General features: G+C 40.1%; 1 protein-coding gene across 2 annotated transcripts in view; it reads left to right on the top strand.

Annotated features, from left to right (window-relative positions):
• Positions 1-24,114, top strand: part of LOC141801954 (kelch-like protein 29) — a 165,036-nt gene that overhangs the window by 6,143 nt on the left and 134,779 nt on the right. The window contains exon 2 of one of the 2 annotated variants that reach the window (XM_074685300.1): positions 1,857-1,925. The exons of the other annotated variant lie outside the window; for it this stretch is intronic. The gene's annotated coding sequence lies outside the window, so the exon portion shown is untranslated. The remainder of the gene's footprint in view (positions 1-1,856; positions 1,926-24,114) is intronic. 2 annotated transcript variants of the gene reach the window in all.

Below are 24,114 nucleotides of genomic sequence, written 5' to 3'. Positions count from 1 at the left end.
AAAATCTTTGCACTAAAGTTGCACCAGTCTGTTTTTAGTTTAGTCTGGCCAACACCTGAAATTTATAATCATTGCTTTTTATCTAGAAGTTAGAATAGAATAGAATAGAAAAGAATAGAAAAGAACTTTATTTTATTGTAACAAGTACAGCGAAATTGAAGTCACAGCAGCAATCAAGAAGTAAGTAAGAAAGTGTATAGAAAGTGCAAAAAGGTCCATAAGAAAATAGATGATGACAGCTTGCCCATCATTCTCTAGTTCAGCCAGCCTCCACCTCCACAGGGTCCAGGACTGAGCTTCTTCAGCAGTCTGTTCAGTCTCTGTCTCCTGGATCCTGTCTGCTCACAGCAGGTGAAGCTCTTCCAATGTGGCGTTGGTGTCTGATGTTAGCTCTGTTAGCCATGTCTGTGAATAGCATGATGCTACTCCGCCCTCTGGTATTCCCTCTGTTGCTGGGTTAGCATGGTTAGCTTGTCCATCTTAGCGGAGATAGATCTTATGTTCCCAATAACGATGGATGGAAGGACAGGTTCATGTCGTCACTTCTTAGCTCACACCTGAGAACCAGCACGTTGTCCTCACCTCCTTCTCCTCACCTTGTGGGAAGATATCAGGCCTTAGACCAGTTAGCATTAGCATTAGCTGCTATCAGCTGAGTTCACATGTAAACAATGCAGCCATGGTTTCAAGTAGGATCTCCAGACAAACACAGCAGAAAAAGTAGTAAAAATATCGCTGAAGCCACAAAAAGTTTGGTGTCCATGACCAAAAAATGAACCATACAAAGTAATGATCCACTCCAAATACAAAGATTACGAAAAAGAGACGAAAAAAATGACAAGAAACGGACAAAGAAGAGAGAGCTTCTGCAAAAGGCAGCCATAGCCAACAGGGCTGTGCCTAGCAACCATTACATTTTCATCAATTTCATTCACAGACATGCTCTTCAAATAGCCTCCTGCAGCCCTCATGGGATGGTGTTGATGGGACAGCAGCCATGTTTGATTATTAATTAAGGGTCTGTAACTCTCAGGTCTTAATTGGTCTCTGCTGATTGCTGAGCACTCTGGTAAAGTAATGCCATTAAAATTGATGAATCTGGCTCACTTCCCTTCTTCACTCACAAAAAGCTCCTTCAATCACTTGTTAATTAAGCAGGTGATTGATGACTTCTTTCATTTTCACAAGTTTATAACACTCAACACAGTGCATTTTTTTTTTCTCCACTTTCTGAGAGTCTGAGATGTTGGCTTTGGAGTGAGATCACTTAGAAACCTACTCCTACTAATCCATCCCACGGTTTCTTTGTCCCACTTTTGTTCTGGTCCTGCATTTCAGATTCCACTTCTCATGAAAAATTCATCAATTTTTAAGAATTGAGGTTGTTTTTAAGTTGTTTTGAGAAAAATCTGACACACTCTGATTTTAAAGGGAGCGTTGACATAGATTTGTAGATCATTACCTGCAGATGAAGTAGTAATCAACATTCTCTGGTAGTCTCTGAGCAGCCCCCCTACCTTCAACAACATGCCTTTAGTTTAGATTTATCCACATCTCAGTACTTTATTGTTGACCCCTCCAACTCTCTTGAGAGGAAGTGACTCACCAAAGTCTGAGTCTCTCTGGAACTATTCCATTTATCTATTCTCCACACCTTCCATGATTGCGCCAGTAGATCTCCTAATGTAGATCATTATACACATGAGTGTTTTTTTCCCTTTGGGGAGATCATGCCTGCTTTTTCTGTCCTGAACAGATGGCAAGCACAAGAATGTTTGGCTCAGATTTTTGGACATTTTCATTTCATTATCTGCTTTCAAGACTCACCATATTCCCAACTGTTATTTTTCTTACAGGTGCAGACAGCAATACTCTCAAGATCTCATTTGTCTGTGATGAGCATCCCCGTCCACCAGAGACCAAAGGTACAGTGGCTATGAAAGCTCATTATGCTTTGCTACAATAGGAATGTAATCATGCCACACAGCACGATACAAAAGCATCATAAATATTCATATTTGTTTAGTTTTTCATGCAGACTGTTAGGTTAGAAATCACAGAGAAGAAATAAATTAAATGGGTACAAACTGCCTAATTTCACTTTTCCACTGTGATGTGTATTACTTTGTCATTTGAACACGATGCCATGAGATAAGATGGATTACCTCTTGATAGGCCCCCTTGATGCTCTGAAGTGATAGGTTTACATTTGGCCCTCAGAGTGTTCTCAAGGCCTCCTCTGGCAATCTGAGATGATGAGCTTTTGCACAGAGGAAACCATGTCTCCTGGTTGTACACAGAGCCACTTAGAGTCATCAGCTGGCAGACAACCTGCTGCCAATGGCCCTTTTATGCTCAACGTTACATGTGGATCGGGATACGGACGGAGCCTTCTGTCCGTGCTCTGTGTTCATTTCATCCGTATTCCTGCATGTTTCCATGTAGTTTACGGATACAGAGCTGTACCACTAGAAACCATGGGGTCAGTGTTACTATCTGATACAAAGCTGTAGTGGGACATGAAGAAGAAATAACAATGGTGGAACTATTATGACGTATTTAACTGCCTCACTGACCACCCCATCAAACAACACTGCCTCCATTTTTGTCTTTTATGCAAGCGGTACATTAGCAGTACCTCCTCCACAGTCGCTATGCTTGTTTTGGAGTTTGTTGTTGTCATAAACTTTTGACTGGGCTGCTCATGTAAAGGACGCATGAAAGCATGTGTGCAATGATGGAAACATTGTTTGAAAGGGTCATAAAGGGAGTATAAATGGGCCTTAATATGAAAGTTTGAAGGGGCTGCTAAGCAAAACCTTGAGGAGGATTCTATAACAACTTATCGAGAAGTAAGCTACCTTTTGTTTGATTTCTATCACAGTTATAGAATTGGCTCTGCGTTAGTCTTCTCTCTGAGGAACAGAAGCTGTGTTTCCATTACACCTAGAATTGCGCAAAATGTAAAAATAGCAATTTAAAAAATGGTATAGAAATGCCACATTTTCAAAAAAAACTCAAATTCCGATAAAAATTTTTAATGCTCTCATGAGGTGGTTTTTCAGAAGTTTTGATATTGAAGTTTCTCGCAAAAGTGTCCTCCCTCACCTCCTTGTATGTGTCCACTGCCACACAAACGGACTCTGGCACGACGGCTGTGAGCAGGCCAGAGAGCAGCAGGAGGAAGGGGCGGAGGTCTGTGTCTGTGAGTGAGAGCATGTGAGCTGGAGATGATGATCTTCATTCAGTGTTTTGTTTGTGTCTGTTTTGAATTAGCGTGATCACAGCCAACAGTTTGAGCAGTGAATAAAAACACTAATGTTCAAGAATCAGCATCATCATGAGTGCAGCGTCCGAACGGACATTATGTTTTACTTGACTCAAGATGTGCGCAACTCTGGTCGTAATGGAAACACCGGCTAGGCAAAATTGTTCTTTATCAACTTCAGAAATATCGCTTTTATTTTGGCAAAAAGTGTAATGGGAACGCAGCTAATGACAACACGGTGGGATTGTGATTGTGATACAACAATAAAGACCAAATGTAAAGATGACTTTCCCGAGAGCTTTCTAACTATCTGTAAGAACCTGAGGGAACTAATATGGTGCTCAGCAAAATCTGACCAAAACTCAGTCAAGAATTTGGTGAATACATTCACTAAAGAAACCCTCCAAGGTTTATCACTTTTTCTGAAGTTATCTTTTGCCTTAAAGAGTGAGTATATAGGCACAGTGGAGTGAAGTGGACAAGGTATTATGGACTAGTACTGTGTAAAGCTGTGTTCAGAGCAGAGAAGTGATGTTATTAGTGACATGACTTCTGACCTAGCCTCCATGAGCTTCATTTCAACGGCGTATTTGCTGCTGTGAGGGATCAGGTGTGTAGGAAGAAAGAAAGGTGCTGTAGGTCATGCTTTAACAAGCCTCCCACACTACCTTTCAGGAGATGACCTGCAGGTTGCAGCACCCTGCTACAGGCTGGATGATGAAAGTTTGTGTACCTCAGTTATTTCTGGGATACATCAGGATTTCATCCACTTATTGTAACTTGACCAGAATAGAGGCAGAACAAATGATCCTTCGAAAAACAAAACAGGCTGTATTATGTACCCAGTTACATCCTTCTCTGAGTAACAGTAAGCGTTGTCTGCGTTTCTTCCCTGCAGAGTTTGGGATGTGAGGCACTGCAGGGTAGAGTGATCTGTGGTTGAAGGAGCAGATCGTTCAAACACGTACTCACACACATACTGTGGGGGTTTTAATATGATGTGTTATCCAGGCCATTGAGGCTAATATCTATGAATAAAACACGCTAGCATCATTTATTTATTAATTTTTCCCTGTTTTAAATTTCTCTCATTTCCACAGCAAAAAAACTATCAAGATTCAGCCTCCTGTTAACCTCAGTGCCATCATAATCACAAATGGAAGATCACAAAGAGCCAGGTCTAAAACTTTGTTGAAACTCAAATGGGACTCTGTGGATTAAATGTAGTAACTTGTTTTACCACAGGGCTCAGAGAATCGATGGTAAAGGTGATGGCAGTAAGTTTTTCAATAAAGCTTGAGGCAGACATGTCAGCAGAATGGAGGCTGGAGCAGTTGGTGGAGAGAGAAAAGTAACCTAAAAGCTGAGAGCAGTTAACAAGCATCTGTGACACCAGATCTTACTGTGGCATGCAGTCTTAGCATTTTTCAGACTGACTTGAATGACTGCTGGCAGAAAATTGCCTCATTCTCCTCCCGAGGACTGTCTGGATAAACGCTACCTTGCCTTTTGATAACCTCAGTGAGCCATAAGGAAAGGGGGGCTGGGATACTGGAGGGCAGTTTTTGTCTGGAAAGAAGGCTTGTGATGAGCAGACTGTCTGCAGCCTTGTGTGTGGAGAGAGAAGGAGGAATTTGTCGTGTGGAGGCACTGTAGCCATGTCCTCGTTAGCCAGCTGGGTTGGTGCAAGAGATCAAATGTTTCAGTGGCATGACAGCATGTGTGGAAGAGCTTCACACTGCTGTGGAAAGGCAGCACTTAATTGAAAGTAAAAATTATTGCCCCCAGGGACTGAAATATGAAAACACCACACAGAGAGGGAATAGTTTGTGGCTACTGCATCTTTGAAGAGTAGAGAGCTCCCGTGTTTGCATTCATTGAAGAAACTGTCAGATCTGTGAAAGCTCAAATCATAAAACTCCATTTATATTAAGTTTAAGAGCCTGAATTCTAGATGCATAAATCATAATAGCATAAAGACTCTGACAAATGCACAGTTTTGAATGTTTGATGTTTATCTCAAATATAAAAATTATAGAGGCTTTGTTTGTGAACTTCCTAATAGAGGGTAAGCGTTTACATCACTTCCTCTCTGGGACATGCCCACTTCAGTCGGACTGAGTGGCAAAAACAAACCTCACTGAGCATTGTAGAGAGCTGGTGTTAACATGACAAGACCAGGAAAAATGTGGTATATCACATGAAATTGAGAATAGTTGGACTCAACATTGATTTTTTAAAGCTCCCAAAGAACCAGGGGTCCACGAACATCGACATGTGGCCAGAAATTATATCCTGACATTAATTTGTACCTGATTTCAACACCAGGAAAACACACAATGTAAAGCCTTAAAGACTGTCAAGTGACAGTATACAGTGTAAGGTAAGTTAATTACAAATACTTTATACGACACAGCCACAGCTGCTTGTGCTGGGGTTCCCCCTCATTTAGAAAACTGGGTTAGTCTCAGTTTAAGCTAGTTTACAAATCATGTCGAGCACAAGGTTCATTATCACACAAAGGCAAAAATATTTCAGTAATGAAAAATATAGCTGAATGAAAAATGCAAACATATAGAGATTTCGTAATTTAAGGAATGATTTAACCCAAAAATACAGCATAAAATATAGCTGCATGCAGCAATGACGGGCCCTCGCCCCGCGGAAAATGGTCCGTATTGGGGTAATTCCCAAGCAGCCTAAGTGCAGCAAAATGTGCCTCGAGCAAGAGCTCTGTGTATGGATGAGGTTTTTCCCCCGCAAGCAAGCATACATGGTACATTGAAAGCATAGTTGATATGATTAGTGTACCATAGGGGGAGCAGCATTATCACTGTAATTCATGTCAACAGCAGTCAGGAGTGGGAGTGAGTTCATGTGTGTAAAATTTGGAGCAAACGTTAAAATGAATGTAATAATATGATCAAGCATTTCCAGTGGGTGGCGCTACTGCAGTAGCAGAGATTTGAGGTTATAGAAGAGTTGGGGGATGGACTTCCATGGTGTGTGTGCAGTTTGGAGGAAATTAGACCTTAAATGACTGAGTTAGTACTACTTCCTGCTGTGTTTTGACATTAGCGAGGGGAAGCTAGTGCCATAGACACACCCTTGACCTTGAGGACATGAGCTGATTTGTAATGCTTTATGAAGGCGTGACAGACATTTGCAAGTTAAATGAAAAAGAAAATGGCAAAAAATGAAGAGGCTATAAATCAGACAGTAAAAGACAAGAGTTCCTGTTAACAGTAAGGGGCGCTGTACTGTTGCATGAAAATAAGTAAATGGATGTGCTGGGGATGGGACAGGTAACATGTGTGTGCATTTTGGGCCTGATCCAACATTGTCCAAGGGAGCTATGAAGATTTTCATGAAGTAGCAAAATGGTGAACTTTGGCGGCCATTTGTGGCCACGCCATACAAGATGATAACAATTGTAGTGTAACTGTTCATCTTCAAAGTGTGTAGTTTCCACAAGGCAAGTTTGGAGTTCATCTAAGTCCAAACCTGGGAGTAGTTCATTGAAATACATAGCCTATAAACGTAATTTTGGCAATTTCAGGCCATTGCCATCAGGAGGCGTTGTAATTTCTGGGGGGAATAGTGACATGGCTGTGTCCGGGGCTTAACACTGAACATGTGTGTTAATTTTGGTGCAGATTGGACAAAGTTGAAAAATGCCGAACTTTGAGCCCGTGTCCTGGCAAAACGAAAAAATATTCTGTAAATTGTATTATGATTATTAATGTTCAATGTGTGTAGTATACACATGCCAAGTTTGGAGTTGCTGTGACAAAAGCCCTAGGACTAGTTCGTTCAAATGCGTAGGCTACAAATCGTGAAAATTCCAAGTTTACGTGCTAATAGCGAAGTTCGTGTTGAGAATTCACGATAGTCATAAGAGACTTTTTCGTTCACCTAGGCATGCTTGTTATACCCCCCAAATTTCAGGGCTGTAGCTTAAAGCAGACCAAGGGGCTGCAGTTTTAAGCCCCTAGGGGGCGCGAGGGGGGATGGATTTTTGCAGAGACAGTGGAATCATAAATTTTTCGCCGAGTTTGAATTTTGTGGCTAGGTCATTTCGCCTTTTTTTCAAGCCAAAGGCACGCAAAATGGCATTGTATTGGCAGAAACAAAGAAGAAGAAGAAGAAGAAGAAGAAGAAGAAGAAGAAGAATCCTAACAGTTACAAGAGGGCTTCGCCCCCCGATTCTCGGGGGCTCGGGCCCTAATTAACAGTAACTGACGCAAAACTTGAAACACAATTCCAGCTATTGTGGCCTGGATTGTTTCTGAAAATTGCAGCGATCCATAATTTTCTCTTTTTTTTTCTCTTTGTCTTTTAGTATCCTTTCATAAGATAGCTCTGATTGTTTTAAAAACCTGTTCGTTCAATCAGTCGCAACAACAGCACTTCCCCAATTTTTGATTTTGTTTTAGAGTTTAGACAGTATTTAGGCCAACGCTGCCACTCATCTCCCTCTTTCTGCCATTCAGTGGGCATAACCATTAGGGATGGATACCAAATTAGTTACTTTTATAGGTACTGACTAAATTTCATCTGGAGCACCTAGTACCAATTCACGTTAAGTCAAAAGGTATCATGTTTAGGTGCCTCTTAAATTTGAAGGAGTGGAAGAGTAGGCAATTTTCCATGCTGGACATCAACACAGCATTTCAAAGTTATATATTGAAGAATAAATATGTTTAACTGATAGAGGAGTATGTTGCTGAGAGCAATATTTTTTACAGTTTTTTTTTTGGAAAAAAAAAATCAGAGTACTGTTTCTGCAAATACTGCAGCCAACCATCCACACAGGGTACCACGCATGATGAGGATGTCATGCAAAGAGCATGTCTAAGAATAAATCTTGTTTACCTTTAGTTAGCCATGCCTCTCAGATAACAGCTTCCATACTGGAACAGTCCAATACACAAGATTCAGATGAAAAAGGACAAGTTGTAGTATCCCTATTTGCTGCTCTCTGAATTAGATTGCCAGAAATCTAAATTTCTCTCCTTTTGCTTTCTGGGTTCAACTGTTGCACAGATCAGACACTTTCTGCTCAGCAGCAGTTCAAAAACACTCTGACATTATAAGCATCTAAAGTCTGTCTTACTTTCAAAGATCCCTATAAAAAGAGGTAGTTTTCATGCTTGCCCCGACAACTGCTTGATTATCCCCTTATCTGTTGAGACCAATATATTATGGAGACTCTTTGCTGTCATTTCTGTTGATGGTTGCAGAAGTTTCTCAGAGGACATTAGAGCTTATGAAGACAATGAGTAGCTAAATGCTCACTGGCATGCTAAGGTCATTTGTTTTTTGAGCTGAGCTCTTGAAAGCAGATACATGTTCTTCAGGTCAATCAGATCTGAACAAAACCACCGGGAGACTATCAATGATCTTACCTCTTCATATGCAATTTATGCTTTTTTTTTCTTTGCATTGACTGAAGGGTTAGTATTAGCTTTAAAGCTAAAAAAAAAAAAAAGATGTCAAAGCAATGCAACGTTAGCTTCTCAGAAACCTGCACCAGATGTGATTTCCTTCATCTCTTCTCTAAACAACTTCCTTCAAAATCACACACCATCATGGAAAAGTGAAGCAGCTTTCAGTTTAAACTCCCACAGCTGTCTAAAATAATTAGGATTCACATCATCCCAGCTCGACGTATACACTCAACACTCTTGCACACTTGTAAACTAAAGCTGAAAGCTTCTGCTTTTAAAGTGGATTTTGAGATTGAAGCATAAATCTGTTGATGAATTAATGTCACAGCAGAAACGATGTGAGCAGGAAAACAGCGCAGCGAGCAGCCGGTGAGGTGTTTTTGTCTGAAGTGTTGTCAAGGTTTCAGACGAGTGGGTGTTGTTGTCTTTTGGAGAGTCGGCTGAAGAAGACCTCCTCTATACATAGTGACCTATGAAGAAACAAGATGGTGCAAATAAACAAAGATGTCAGATCAATCCTGCAGCTGTCTGGCAGGTGCTTCTTCACATGCTCCTTCAGATGTTGTGATTCATCCTTCTTCTCATAGCAGCTCTCGTTTGTTGTGTGTAAATGTTACATGTTGTTACAACCTGTAGTATTCTAAACCACATACAACTGTCTAAATACCTTACAAGGTAAATCATTGGAGAGTAGGGGGTTTACTTTGCATCCTCTTATGGAGTCAATTGTCTGTGAGCCTCCTGTTCCTCCTCACGTCACACTCTTACTTCTAACCATTCTCAAATCATGCTGTAGTTTTTTTACATTTCAAACCAGCTGAACCTCTTGTAGCTGGAGAGAAGCCTCATGTTTTGTTTGTAAAGATCAGGAGTCCATTCAAGGAGAGCGTGAGGAAGAAGCTGTTCTCCTGTCAGTGTGACACTGACATCTCCTTTTAATGGCTTTGCTAATAACATCCACATTAAGCCTGGATCTGGGTCAGCACAGCCCCTCCACTGGAGCTGTCATTCTTCACCATCTCTCTCTGCTCTTTGTTCCTTCTCTCCCCTTTTGGCTCATCTCAATTAAAATAAAAAACAGAGGGACTGAGATGGATCCATTGTGTCGTGTTTGGATATGATGTGGTTGTATTATTCTTGCTTCTGACGGTAGATGATCATTTATGCATCTTTCTCTTCTCTGGGATAGAAATAGCCTCACCAGAGTTAACCTTTTACATTTCCCTGAGGTGGTGCAGGATCTGCTTTTCCTTTCTCCCAACATTGTGTTTCCACCTCTGGGTTTGACTTAAGAAGCTTTTTGACACCAGCAGATAACTGAGATTAATACCCTCAGTAGATTACGCCTCTTTTTTTATCAGTAGATAAGCAACTAGAAAGCACTCAGAGAGCAAAGACCTCCACCGAGCATATTGTGATTGTCATGCAACACTTAAGTCCTACTTTAATGTTATACTTCCTTTCAGCAGACTGTCTGCTACAATGTGGTGTTAGTTTCAGGTTTGTATGATAATTTGTTACCTGACAGTGTTGAAAATGATGATGACCCAGTACATATTTCATATTCCAGATCTTAGTATCCAGAATATTTCCAGGATCTGGATTGTACTTTTACATCTCTCAGAAATTATGGTGACCTTGTCTTGTATTGTTTTGCAAAGCAATCCGACCATTTATGGTGAAGTTATATACACATATAGCACTATCTCACAATGATAAAGACTCCTTTTAAAAAGTCCTGGATCCAGACAGTGATCTGGATCACCTCCAAAATTTAATCACTTATTCCTTATCCCATTTTGAACATTTCCTGAAAATTTCATCAAGATCTGTTTGTTACTTTTAGAGTTATGTCATTCACAAACAAACAGACAGACAGACAGACAAACTCTCCCAAAAATACAACCTCCTTGGTGGAGGTAATTATTTTTGTCTTAAGCCAAGAAGCTGGTTGATTCGACCAGGCATCTTAATACTGATTTTTCACGCACAGCTTTTTTAGGCAAGGTCTCTGCTGGCTGAATAAAGGTAGCACAGTGGAGTCTGTGTTTCTGAGGGAGAGGGAGAATATTATGCGAGTGTTGCAGATGAAGCACAGACCCTTTTTTTCTCTCAGGAAATATGGCATTAAAAGCAAAGCAATGATTTAGTTTAGTTTTTTTTCTCCTTGGCAGCTTGAATTTCTGCAAATCTGATTCACCTTTTCTCTGTTTTTGTCTCTCTATTTTAAATGATGTAACAGGGAAATTAAGCCCCAGATTGTCCAACAAAAACAAATGATCAAAAGAGATGTGTTAGAAAACAAACTGTTCATGTTGTTGCTGTGTTTTAAAGCTTAATTCTTTTGGTTGCAGCTTTGATGTGGTTAACTTTTATTCTAGTGACTACAGGGCAGACATTTCTAAATGGTAGCCAAACCCCGATGAGGCATAAGAGGCTAGTAACAGTGTCAGCAGCAGAGCTCTGAGCCAGGAGCCGTCTGGACCTCTTATTTTTGCCACTGCTTATGGTTTAATGAAGCGTGTTTGGTTCAAAGTGTGCTGCCCTGGTCTTGGTGGAGGCATGGTTCAAACATTCTCTCATGTTCCTCTGACAGGCTTAATGGGACAATAAGACAGAGGTGGAGCAGCTTGAGAAAGCATTACTGTCATTCCTGGCTTTAGTGCTTCCATAGTGCCACACCAGTGTCATGCACAGAAAACACTAGACACAGTTTCTGCCTCAGTTCTGCCTTGTATTTTGTATTGTTAAAATAGGGAATTTGTTAAATTGTAATAAAGTGCACAAAACACCACCCAGCTGGAGGTGAGATTATTCCTGGTTCATGCTGGAACATGGATTTGAAAGTGGCTTTACTCAGGACACTGTTCAGTCGGTTTGAGGATGGTCGATGTGCAGCCCGCTGTCTCAATAACACTGATCAATAATGTTCAGTCCTTCTGGAGTAAGAAAAAACACAAGTTTCATTTTGGTGTTCCATGTGACTGACAGGTTACATTGAATCACAGTGTTTTTATTTAGCTGCAGAGGTACTCTAATTGTTCCATATGTCTCTTCTGAATTTACACACTGCAAAAAAATGAAATCTTATCAAGTATTTTTGCCCCTGTTTAGTAGAAAATGTCTTTTTTTGCCACTCAGTCTGAGCTACATTTACCTGACTAGTCCAGAAAAAAAAAGTCGTATTTCAAGTTATTTCAAGGCAAAAATTGCAAGCAATTCAGACTTCATTTTTGCCTTGAAATAACTTGAAACGAGACATTTTTTGAACTGATAAGTTGAATGGGGCTCATAACAAGTGTAGTAAGACAATTTTTAATTAAAATAAGACAAAAACACTTGATAAGTTTTCAGTTTGGGACATGATGTGAGTCTGATTTTATTTGTTGTTCTGCCAGCTTGGCTTGAGAGTTGGAAATGTCTGATGGTCTGGTGCTATTTTATAACCGTAAGCTCCGTTCAATAGGACTTAGTAATTGAGGACATCTGGTAATTTGTGAATAAGTAGGGATGGGAACTGAATTAGGTACTTTTATAGGTACAGACCGAATTCTGTCACAAGTACCGAGTACCAATTCATGTAAAATCAAAAGGTACCATGTTTAGGTACCTGAATGCATCTTTGTGACTGTGAAGAAGTGAAAGAGTAGGCAGTTTTCAATGCTGGACATGAACCTAGCATTGCAAGGTTGTAAAATATGAAATATGTTAAGTTAAAAAAGGTGACATTTTAATTATAAAACAAATTATATTTCTTACCACATAAACACAAATAAGTACTGAAAATTGGTACCATTGAGTACCAATACCGATTGCCAGGTACCAGGCATTGGTACCGTATCGTTTCAATAGGTCCCTATGAGTAACTCTCAACATCAATGACCACAAGTGAACATAAGCTAGTTTAAAAAATACTCAAAGTTACTGAAATGCCTGACTCAAAGTGTCGATGTACAGCGCAACATCCATCTTGTCTCTTGGGGCAGAGCACACAAAAGAACACAGCTGATAAACATCCTCAAAGAAAGTGCATAAAACATCTTCATGATATACCAGTTAAGCTTCTTTTGTCATACAAAGGTATAAGCTACTGCACAATAAAGATAAGAAAGATTAGAAACTCCTTTATTACTTTCACAACAGGGGAATTTGCAGTTACAACAGCAAACAAGAAAGTATATAATGCAAACATTATGTTAAGTATACACCAAATTAAATAAGTATCACCTAGAAAAAATATGTACAGGACTATTTAACCTGACTTGTCCAGCTGTGATAGACTCCAGCCCCCGAAACCCAGACTAAGATAAGCAATTATACCACCATTTGAATGTCACATGCAAAAGATATCTTGAGGGAAAGAGAAAGTAAGATACCCAAGTCTTCAGGTCATGTTGGGTAATGAGTTTTAAATTATATTTCATGATTGGACTAATTGAGTCATTTTCATGTCTGTGTCAGGCAGACTTTCAGGCAGTGTGAGGCAAGTGAGGGAGAAAAACCAGCCCTAAAAAGACAAGCAGCTCCTCTGGTTCCTCAAGCCTTCATGATAATCTGTTTTTTCACCTGTATTAATGACACAAAGCATTAAATTTAGTTTAGTGTGAGGTTTCAGCTGCAGTTTTTTTTAACAAGTGAGAAGTAAGATGTCATATGATGTGTGTCTGTCTGAAGTTTGTTTCTGACGTCTTTAATCAACACTTTCTCCATCACAGCTCATCTAGACATGAACAGTCCATAGACTGTTTTGTTTTTGCTTTGTTCAGCTTTGTTGTGTTATGTCACCCTCTGTTGAGATTATATATGTAATCCACCAGACAGTTTCCAGTTTATTACATGTGATTCCAGGTGCTCCCTGATCAGATTAACTAATGTCTATGAATCATTGCTGGAGAGTATTCTGGGCCCTGTCAGTAGCTGGACTTTTATAAAACAGTTGTTCACTAGAAAAGTTTGGCGATCTTGTGATATGAGCAACATTTTACAGGGACTGCCTCAGACCTCTGATCCAGGACTGCTGCCCTGACGTTTCTGGCATTGGCTGAGGCTTGGATTGGGCTCAGGGATGTGCTGATCTGTGGAGAAGTCTGTCGTGTCTGTGGGGAAAACATGCTCCAGCCCAAAACCCAATTTCCTCTGAAAGATTGAGGAGGCTAACCTGCTCCAGGGCGAGGCGCTGCTCTCTTTTCTCTTTTCTTGTCTTATCAGGCTTTAATTATTTCATGGACTCGACTCATCTTCTCACGCTTTTTAAGGAAGGTTAGGAAAAAAACGGTTCATGAGCTGTGATCCCTGCTTTAGCTGCTGATTCTTTGCTGCATGTGACTTTTTTTAGAGAAAACTTGGTCTAACGTTGGGGATATGAGGAAGCACTGCGGTTTCTGATACAACACATCTGCACACCCATTGCACGGGGATATCACCATATAAAGTGCAGAGCATTTAGTTTTAGATCTTAAGATATAGACCAGGGGTGGCCAACCAGTCAGAGACCCAGAGCCACAAAAATTACTGTGGTACTACAAAGAGCCACATCACACATGTGGTCTGACAAAGAAACTTCCTGTCACATAAAAAAAAATGACATAAAATGAAAGGCAATACATTTCCATCTATCTATCTAGATAGCTATGAGCACACGAGCGACTGAGAGAAGCACATGTAGAGAAGAGAAACTGAAACTTAAGTATCAACCTCACCACCCAAGTATTGATCAATACTGATCCTAACATTGGCATCAATATATCAACATTTTAAATTGATCAGCACACCACTACTCATAACAATAAACAGATCCAGAATTGTTTTTATGAATGGATTGAAGAGCCAGACACCGAAAGGCAAGGAGCCACATGGGGCTTGTGAGCCACAGGTTGGCCACCCCTGATGTAGACACTGTGGGTAGCAGATTATCTCACTGAGGCAGTTCATTGTATGTTTAACAGGAAATTAAAAGGCTCAGTACTCCAAAGCTGTCTATATGAAACTCATACTAGGGCTCCTTGGCAGAGAAGTTTACAAAGTTTTAAAAAAGTGTTTTAAGCACTTTGAATAGGATAAGATAAGAAATATTTATAATAATGTTGGCCACCATTTGAGAAAAAATTAGATCAGTCCTGAATTGAAACAGCTTTTCATTAAGTTGAATTTAGGACTTCCTCTCTCTGTCGGGTTTGAGATAAAGATAAGATAAAGATAAAGATAAAATATACTTTATTGATCCCCGAAAGGAAAATTCATGTTGTTTGGGCTCATCTTCCGATTAAAGAATTAAAGATGTCTCACTAATTATAACTTAATTAACTCCTGATCAATTTTCTGTGTAAAAAAGCTTTATTTTATTCACCTTACATGTAGCTTTGGTGTCTTATAAAACCGAGAGCTAAAAAATCCTGAAGATGATCGATGGCAGATTTTAAGGTATTGCTGCAGGAGAATGACCTCGGTGTCAAACCTTTATAACTAAAGGTGTGATGAATAATCAGCAGTGACTCCCCTCGTGATTTTTCTGCAGACAGTGTGCTCTGCTTGTGGTTGCATCTCAAAAAACAAATCCCATAAATTGCTTTATTTGTGCTTTTTTTATTTTATTTTACAAGGTTTGTTTGTTTGTTTGCAGTAATAACGCTGCACAGTTCCATTCACTGTATTGTTATGAAGGAAATCAATTATTTGAAAGCTTTGTATCCAGCACCACATGAAGTCAGGCATTGACGCCCACTTGTTGCACCAGACATCAGTCCAACAGGGAGATTGCAACTACCGGTACCCTTCACTCTCTCTGACTTTTTGATATTTATTTTGCTCATAGTGTGTGAGATTTGGTTTGATATTTAAAAAGCAGGACTACAGGGTGTTAACAGCAGGAACATAGACGTCATGGTGCTCTGAAGCTTCAGCAGTCACCCCATCAGTCTCTGTGACATTCAGCAGTTAGCAATGGTATTTGTGACATTCACTGAGAGTAATATATTCACCTCATTCGTCTTGTCTCGCCTCACAGCAGAGTAGAGAGCTGCTATAAAGGATGTGTGCAGAGAGTCTTCACACTGCCAACAATCCTGTATGATTTTATCAGCCCAGATGGTCGGGGAAAGCAGGAATATAGACATCAGGCTTTATTTATAACTGTTGCTATATGAGGTGTTCTGATATTTTTATCACCCTTATAGCCTTTTTAAGCCTCTTAAGACTGCATTTAAGATCTGACAATAGGTTTTTACCTCACAATATCGTGCAGTGGACATTTGCTTTAACATTACATCAGAAGAAAGTGGGGATGCACAATATTATCGGCATGTTGTCAGCCAGTATTGGCTTCAAAATAAAATATTGGGCATCAGCCAACAAACCAAATTCTGCCGATATAATAAACCAATACAATATTAGGCTGAAGCTGCAGACATTTTTGGACATTTTTCACCTCCTTATCCTCACCTTGTGGGAAGACATCAGGCCTTACACCAGTTAGCATTGACATGCTACAGGCTGCTAAAAGTTGAGATCACATGTAAACAATGCAGTCATGATTACATGTAGGATCTCCAGACAAACACAGGAGAAAAAGTAGTGACAATATCGCTGAAGCCACAAAAAGTTTTGTGTCCATGACCAACAAATGAGCCATAAAAAGTAATGATCCACTCCAAATACAAAGAATACAAAAAAGAGACAAAAAATAATACAAGAAACCGACAAAGAAGAGAAGGCAGCCATCGCCAACAGGGCGGCGCCCAGCAACCAGCATAGCAACCACAATGCAGAAGACAGTTGATGAGCTCTGCAATTATCTGCGCAGAAAAATATCGGTATCGGCTAAATTAGTTCGTAAATATCATCATATTGGATATCGGCAAAGTAATCCAATATCGTGCATCCCTAGAGGAAAGGACACAGAAGCTAGCCATAAAGAGCATCTATGTTTTTTTCTGTTACTCCCACTGTGTTGTGAGACAAAATTGCAACTGCTGCTTTTTCTTGCAAGACAGATGTAGATGCCTGATATCCAGCTATTTTACTGGTTTCACACACACAATTGAAATTAGTATCTGAGATTTATTGGATTCTTCTTATCACAGTTTTGCCTTTAGGTGCACTTACTTTGGTAACCCCACCAATTTCTGATGTAGTCATTTGGGTCAAATCACTTATTTACTCATCTAAAACATCCCACATTTTCAGTTATATCAACCCTCAATACCATCAATACCCTCTCTTGAAAGCATTTTGTTTCCATTTGTTTCAGATTTGAAATCAAGCCTCAAAGACTTCAACTCTGCTTTAAATAAGTGACCCATCACAGAAAGCATTTCATCTCTCTGAGTTTTTTATCAAAGTAGAAGCCTCTCACCCTCTGCCCTGCTCTTTCATTCAATACTTTCTTCTCAGCTACGCCTCCAGGAAGTCCATCACTTCAGAGACCTTCTTCCTTCAATCGGTCTAAACTCTCAGATCCTCAAGCTGTCAGCCTGTTAACTGACAGCTTCTCTTTTTTATTAGCCGAGGCTGCATGTTTAATTCACAGCAAATTTTACATTGTATGTCACAATGACCAACGCTTTTTCCTCTGTTTAACCAGCCAACAGCATATTTCTTAGATCAGAGCATGAGATAATGGTGTATGCAAGCCCCCAATTTTTATTCATACTAGATTAAATTAGACAAAAAATAAAAAGAGCAAATGATTAAAGCAAATGACATAAAAGCCATGTTGGATGCTTCAATAATTCAAGGTGAAAGAGTCAAGTACAGTGAGTCTTCAGGAGAGATTTAAAAGAGATCTCTGAGTTTGTCTGCTGGACATCTTTAGGCAGGAAGTACCATAGTTCTGGACCCTGAACTGGAAATGCCCAGTCCCCTCCTGTAACCAGTCATGATTCAGAAACTAAGAGTAGGGCTCTGCTTGAAGACCTCAAGCAGCAGAAAAGCTCACAGGGGGTTGGTAATTCATAGATATTAGCTGGAGCTTTTAAGGCTTAGGTAATGATTTTCTTAAAACCAATGGTAAAACTCAGCAGTGACTCGGGGACAGAAAAAACTGGTGTTATGGGATCACTTGGTACGTGTTAAAACCCTAGCCGAAGGGAATGAGTTGCAGTCTTCTAATGTTGAGCTTGCTAATTCTGGAGTACAATTAATTGGTCTAGTAGTCTAGAATATTTAAGTCAAAGAAAGTAGCTAGAACTAGGGACAGAGGGGGTAATGTCTAATTTTGAGGATCTAGTTATTTTTTATTTTTTATCATTTCTTCTTTATGGCTTTGCAAGATTGGCTGATGGGAAGCACAGTAAACAAGAATGGACTTAAGATAGACCCCTGGGAGACCTCATAAGAGAAGAATTTACAAAACATTACAGAAAAAAAAACTGTTTGTCACAACCTTTCCAGTGTGACATTTCTCACATAAGTATTTCAGGTGGCCGATTGAAACATTATGGTCCACTATATCACAGGCTGAGCTGAGGTCAAGGAAAATTAGAAATAGTAAAAGCCAGATTTAAGAGCCGTAAAGGCCAAATTATTTCAAATATGAGTACTTTTCTGTAGGCAGATATGCAGATTGATTTGTAAAATTTCAATTAACAGTGGCAGATCATTTTGAAATAAGACAGTGCAGTCACTCTGCCTTTAAGTCCAAAACAAAACAACTCTCTCTGAGTTAACGTTTTGTCTTTCATAAATTAAAAAAAGTGCAAAATAAAACCACTGTCAGAGTTTTAGTAATTTATTGAAATATAAACTGAAGTGCAAAATAAAACAGAGTAACTGTTACCTCTCCCTGGTTCATTTCATGTTGCCTGAACTGGACCTAACGCACATTTGTGGTGTCAAACTGCAGCAATGACATCACACCCATACGTGTAAGAGCAAACTTTATTGCCCCCTTGGGGAAATTTGTTGTGGACTCAGTGCTGACATCATTCTGCCTTCACAAATAATAATAAATAAATAACAAACCGTTAACATATACACAATGTCTCATACACTCGTACAGTTCAACACATAGCACAATGCCCATATTGCACAAACCCGTTGACATAAAAGAACAAAAAAATAACCAACACACTAAGATACTATTGCACACTCCCTACAGCCTCCTGCCCAGATGACGCCCCATCACCAAGAAAAACATGCTGTGATGCCATTTTGACAAATGAGAGTTATCCACATTTATCCCTGAACAGAATATGTGTTTTAGTGGTTGTATGCTATTTCTGATAAATTTCTGACTCCCCAGAGTTTTCAAGTTTTCGGGCTCAAATTTGGGAATGAAACCATGAATCAGCTTGAAACTCACCTCACTCCTGTTCAAATGTCTGAAAAACAAAGACAGGTATTTTAATGCATTTGTTAAGCACTGTATGTGCTCAGTCATCTTAACTCCAGTGGAGAGTTTTTCACCTGAAGTATTAGAGAGCCCACTGCGAAGGGGAAATGTTTACAAACCTAGTCTCTGGCCATTTTTGCACTGCCAATAACACCCCAGGGCATCAGACTGAGAGCAGAAGGTATGAACGGTATTGCTGCTTTCACTTTGTATACGCAGGCATGGATACACCAAGAAGAGCTAGATTTGATGTAAAGGAGAACAAGTCCACAAATGAAAAACAAAACAAAACAATCTATATGATCGTGTGTCTTTACCTTCCTTGACCTCTTCTTTCTTCTTCCTTTGGTTTTGTTTTTCCTTTTTCCACCACTACAGTTCTGGAGGGAGTGTAACTCTCAACTACTTTGACTCATATTTTACCTCTGCACACTTTACTCCAGTGTGGCTCAGACCACTGAGCTACATCATTGCTTTATTTGGATCAAACTCCAGCACTCAGGAGTCATTTATCTACATAGAGTGTGTGTATGTGTGTGTGTAACGTTTAGATATCACACTCCTTGCTACTGAAAGAAATCAATGCCAGGGTGCAGAACAGAAAGAAAACTCTCCCTGGCTTCACCAGTGTGGTGACTGCAATAGTTCATTTGTTTTCCTCTGCTGTAGACTATTAGACAATGTGACCATATTTTGGAGGTTTATATAACTTTCTAACCTTATTCTTCTCATTCTTTTACTTGTTCTCATGTTTCTAGTATTGAATGTATTTTAAAAACTTTGGAGAAACATTTTTATATTGATGCACAAAAATAAATAACCAAGTTACTTTAAAAAGGCTGGAGTTTTTAATGTGGAAAAAAAGCTCTTTAGCAAACGTTTATTTTTTGGTGTTAACGGCTAACATTGTCTTCTGTGTAGTCATGTGGCATGACACTGAAAGTGATCTGTGAGTATATGCATTATCTCCTCTTTTTTACTTACTGCATCCCTCTCCCCAATTTCTTTATTAGTTTCCAAAGAGAAAGAAACTTGGTTAAAAATGTCAAGTGGATTAACACGGCTGTAAAAGCCACAGGAAGACAGTTCATGTCTGTATTTGTCACCTGCAGGTTACCCCAGAACTCCTGGTTTCTCACTTTCTCGTTTCTTCATCTCATGTGACTCTGTCCACCTGGTACAGTTTGGGTGACAGCTCTTAGTTTGTCAGAGTATCCATGGTTACAGTCCAGAGGCCAGCACTGGGGGCCCTGGTCCTGTCATCACTCTCTGCATCCTGATACCAGAGATGGGTTTGCAATGAGCCACCTCTGCCCTGAGCTCTGAGCTCTGCCCATCTCTCATGTTGTGCTCAGCTCTTCATCACAGAATCTTCTGGAAAACTGAGGCCTGGACTACACGAATATGGATATATTCCTAAAAGCACATTTTTCTGTACAATTGAGCCTCTTAACCACACGAACACGGCGATTTCACCCAAATAAACTGAGATTTTTTAAAACAGATTTAAAAAAAGTGAAGAAATAAAAAAAATTTCCGGTTGAGTGGATCTGTCTAGCAGTGTTAAACGGAGCTGATGTTGACGCGGTGACGTCAAGTGCCTAGCAACAAGTCACTGTAGCTACAGTTGCCAACAATAATATCGCGCTAGTTCTGTTTTCTCCACTTTTTGCCTGCATTACAGCTCTACTGATGAATGTAATGTTGAGGAAGATGTTGTTGATGTTCATGAAGTAACAAGTCTACCTCATCGTCCGTCCACACAAACGACTCAATTTTGTTCATTTTTTTCGCCATCTTCTTACTCCGTTGTCTGCTTCTTCTTCCTGTTTTTGACTGTGCATGCCCATAACACTCTTCTTCTATGGTTTTCACATTTTGCTAACCTGACATTTATCGACCAGGCATGGCATTGCAAGCTTTAGGGGTGATCGTTTTCAGTTTTGCCTCATCGTATGGACAGAGATACTTCTGTGGTGTGGACAGATTTTTTTTTTTAACAAGGACAAAGATATCCGTGAAAAAAAATATCCATTTGCATGTGGTCCAGGCCTGAGCCTCAGCAAATGTTAGAGCCAGATACCGGTTTTCTTTTAACCTTTGAGAACAAGATTTTTGACCATTATAATACCAGTGTGACTCTTGATGTTGCTTGTCAGAGGTAGAAGATAGTTCACAAGTCTCATCACTTTCAAAATCAGCCTGTTCTGTTGGTTCTGAATTTAATACCATGAACCAAACCCAACATCCCAAAGGGAAGCTCTGCTCCAATCAGATCAGGCGTGTGTCCGTCTAAGCACTTGAATTGCAGCTCAGATTCAGGTGTCGCCTACCATTCAGAACTTGGAGCCCCTCAGCTGACGATGAAGACTGAGAAGGAGAAGCAGATAAAGATTGTGGAAGAAAAATAAGCGTGTCTTCAGGCTTGTGCATTGCTTACTGATCTTTGATTAATTGCTTTGTTTACACCTATTTAGAGAAGAATGCAAAAATAAAAATGCTCGAATAAGACCCAAGAAATCTGTGTTACTGTGACACAGCTAACCTCACAGTAACCATACTGTAAAATCACTCCATGCTGTTAACTCATTGAGTGTCAAAGTGAGCTGAACCTGTGCTTGTGTGTTTGTGTGAGATAAGATTTAAAGTGTGGTGTGTGCTGCATGTGGTGATGATAAACTGGTCCAGTAACCGAAGAGCAACCTTGCACTTCATCTGACCCATGCAGTGATGAGAATAGCATGAGTACAAGACTGAAGCTGTCCAGCCCTGCATGGCTCATCTCATCTCAGCGTGGATTCATGACTTTTTAATGACCATTCCCAGTGAAAAGGTATAAAAACACACCTCTTTGAAGTGAAAGTGTGGAAGGTGCATATATTCCCCATTTAATAAACCAAGAGCCCTGTGTGGTAACATGAAAGATGCATCATGGGAGAGTGAGCCGTTGACTGCTGCAGTCTGATATGTGATTGTTCTTGATTTTTTCTGTGGGGAATGGGTCAGGTCACAAACGTACAGGTTTCTGCTGTTTCTCTAAAAAATCAACACAAAGTGATTGACTTAAAATCAAACTGAAGGATGCAGTTTTGTGACTCTTTGGGTCCTTAAGGTGCTTGTCCCCCTACAGAGGCATCACTGCAGAAATGACAAGTCATTGTCTCGCCCTAAGCTGCATTGATTCATCAGCACTTGAGGCGGCTTTGCCTGATTGCGTTTTCGACAGAGTAATTTCCACTATGTCACAAAGAATTTGGTTTGGGCAGGGTGGAAAGTAGAGTAAAACATTTTGGGAGAGTGCAAATTGAAAATTCTGTGTGTATCTGCACACAGGGTGCACACAGTCCCAAAGTGCTGGAAAGAATCAGTGTTTGTACCTCTCAAGATGTGATGGAGTTTTTCCATCTGCTGCTCCTTCAAAAAATATTTCTTTAATCTCCTGAGATATTCATAAACTGCAGCAAAATGATGCTCACTTCTTTGTGTGTTTATGGAGGTGTGAGTGGTACACAAAGAAAACCTTTTGTGCTGACTCAGCACCTCTGCTGCCACAACAGTGGAGACTGTCCAGCTTTGGATGAGTTTCTGTAACAGTTTTAATTAACACATGGATCCCTTTGAGGCTCGACAGACATGGAAGAGAAATGGCAGCATTTACTAGCATTTTTACAGTTTTGCTGATGTGTTTAAACTTTGGAGGAAATAATGAGCATACAGAGTAATGCTAAGATGTGCAGCTTTTAAAATGGTAGCTTGTTGCAGGAGAAATGAGTGTAAAGCAGGAATATTGTGGAGAACCAGCTAGTGACTGAAGGAAGCTGATAGAGTTTCAGTATCCAGAGCAAACATCAGTTCAGTTATTTGGAGAATTGATCATGACAAGACAGGGTTTTAAATATTAAGTCAGATAACCTCAGGTGATAAATTCACCAATGCAGTTCACCGATCATGCTGCACTTCCTGAGGATTCTGTTTACATTGAAAGGTCCCATATTATGCTCCTTTTCTGCAGTTTAATATGCATCATTGATGTCTTCATGAAATAGTAGTAACATGTTTTGGTCCAAAAAGCCAATAAATCAAGCACAGCAGCATTGTTTCCAGGCTCTCATAGCCCCTCTGTTCAGAATGGTCTGATTTAGTGGGCGTGGCCTTCATATGTAAATGAGCCACCGCTGATACCGCCCCGCTCTTCTGCGTCACTGAGAGCGGCGCCTCAAGCGCGGAGTGCACAATGTTTATAAAACAGCGAAGCTCGTTTCCCGTAACATTACAGGCTAAAACAACAGGCTAACCGCAGCTGAAGTTAGCATCCTGAAGCTAACACAGAGACGGGGGGACACTGAGGAAAAGCTCTTGTGCTCCACAGCACACAGCATTTAAAATACTCACATTTCCAGGGTCCGAGGTTTGTTGGCAGATGGTTGGTAATGCACCTGGATTCAGGACCAGTCTTTTCGCTAGCCCTCTGTTGTACTGTCCAAAGTTGGAAAAGCAGTCGGCCGTGAAGTGACTAGCACACACACATGCACAGTTTTACTGAGTGTAGCTGACACATTTCCCTCATAAATTAACTCTAGCCACTTAGTCTTGTCTTCTTCTGAGATGGGAAGCTTGTGCATGGAACTATGTGGCTGTTTACAGCCAAAAACAAGGAAGCTCTTCAGCTTTGGCATTCTGAACAGCAGCGGGAAGGGGAGTGGGCAGGGAGGGGGTTCAGGGGTATCCAGTGGACCAATCAGATCAGACTTGCTCCTGATTGGTCAAAAAGGGGAATCACTGACATGTAGGTACAGGTTTTTCTTTTAAGTACAGGTTTTGTCATTAAATGTCACATTTTGTGGGCTGGGAGGAAAGCCAGAGACCCACAATTTCACTAAAACAGTGGTTTTTGCATAATATGGGACCTTTAAACATCAGGGCTTCATTAACCAAACCATACTTTAAGGTGTTTTTAATAAGTCCATTCCTTGACAGAAGCTTCACAGCTTCAACCACAGTTCTTGGCTCAGTCTAGATTTCATTGGCTGTGTTAAAGTCTGTAATCTTGTTTAAAGAAAAAAAAAATT

Source organism: Halichoeres trimaculatus, unplaced genomic scaffold (assembly GCF_033239565.1).
Source record: "Halichoeres trimaculatus isolate MK-OKI-2021-1 unplaced genomic scaffold, fHalTri1.1 fHalTri1_scaffold_13, whole genome shotgun sequence".
NCBI classification, from domain to species: domain Eukaryota; kingdom Metazoa; phylum Chordata; class Actinopteri; order Labriformes; family Labridae; genus Halichoeres; species Halichoeres trimaculatus.
This window is presented reverse-complemented; position numbering and strand designations above follow the sequence as displayed.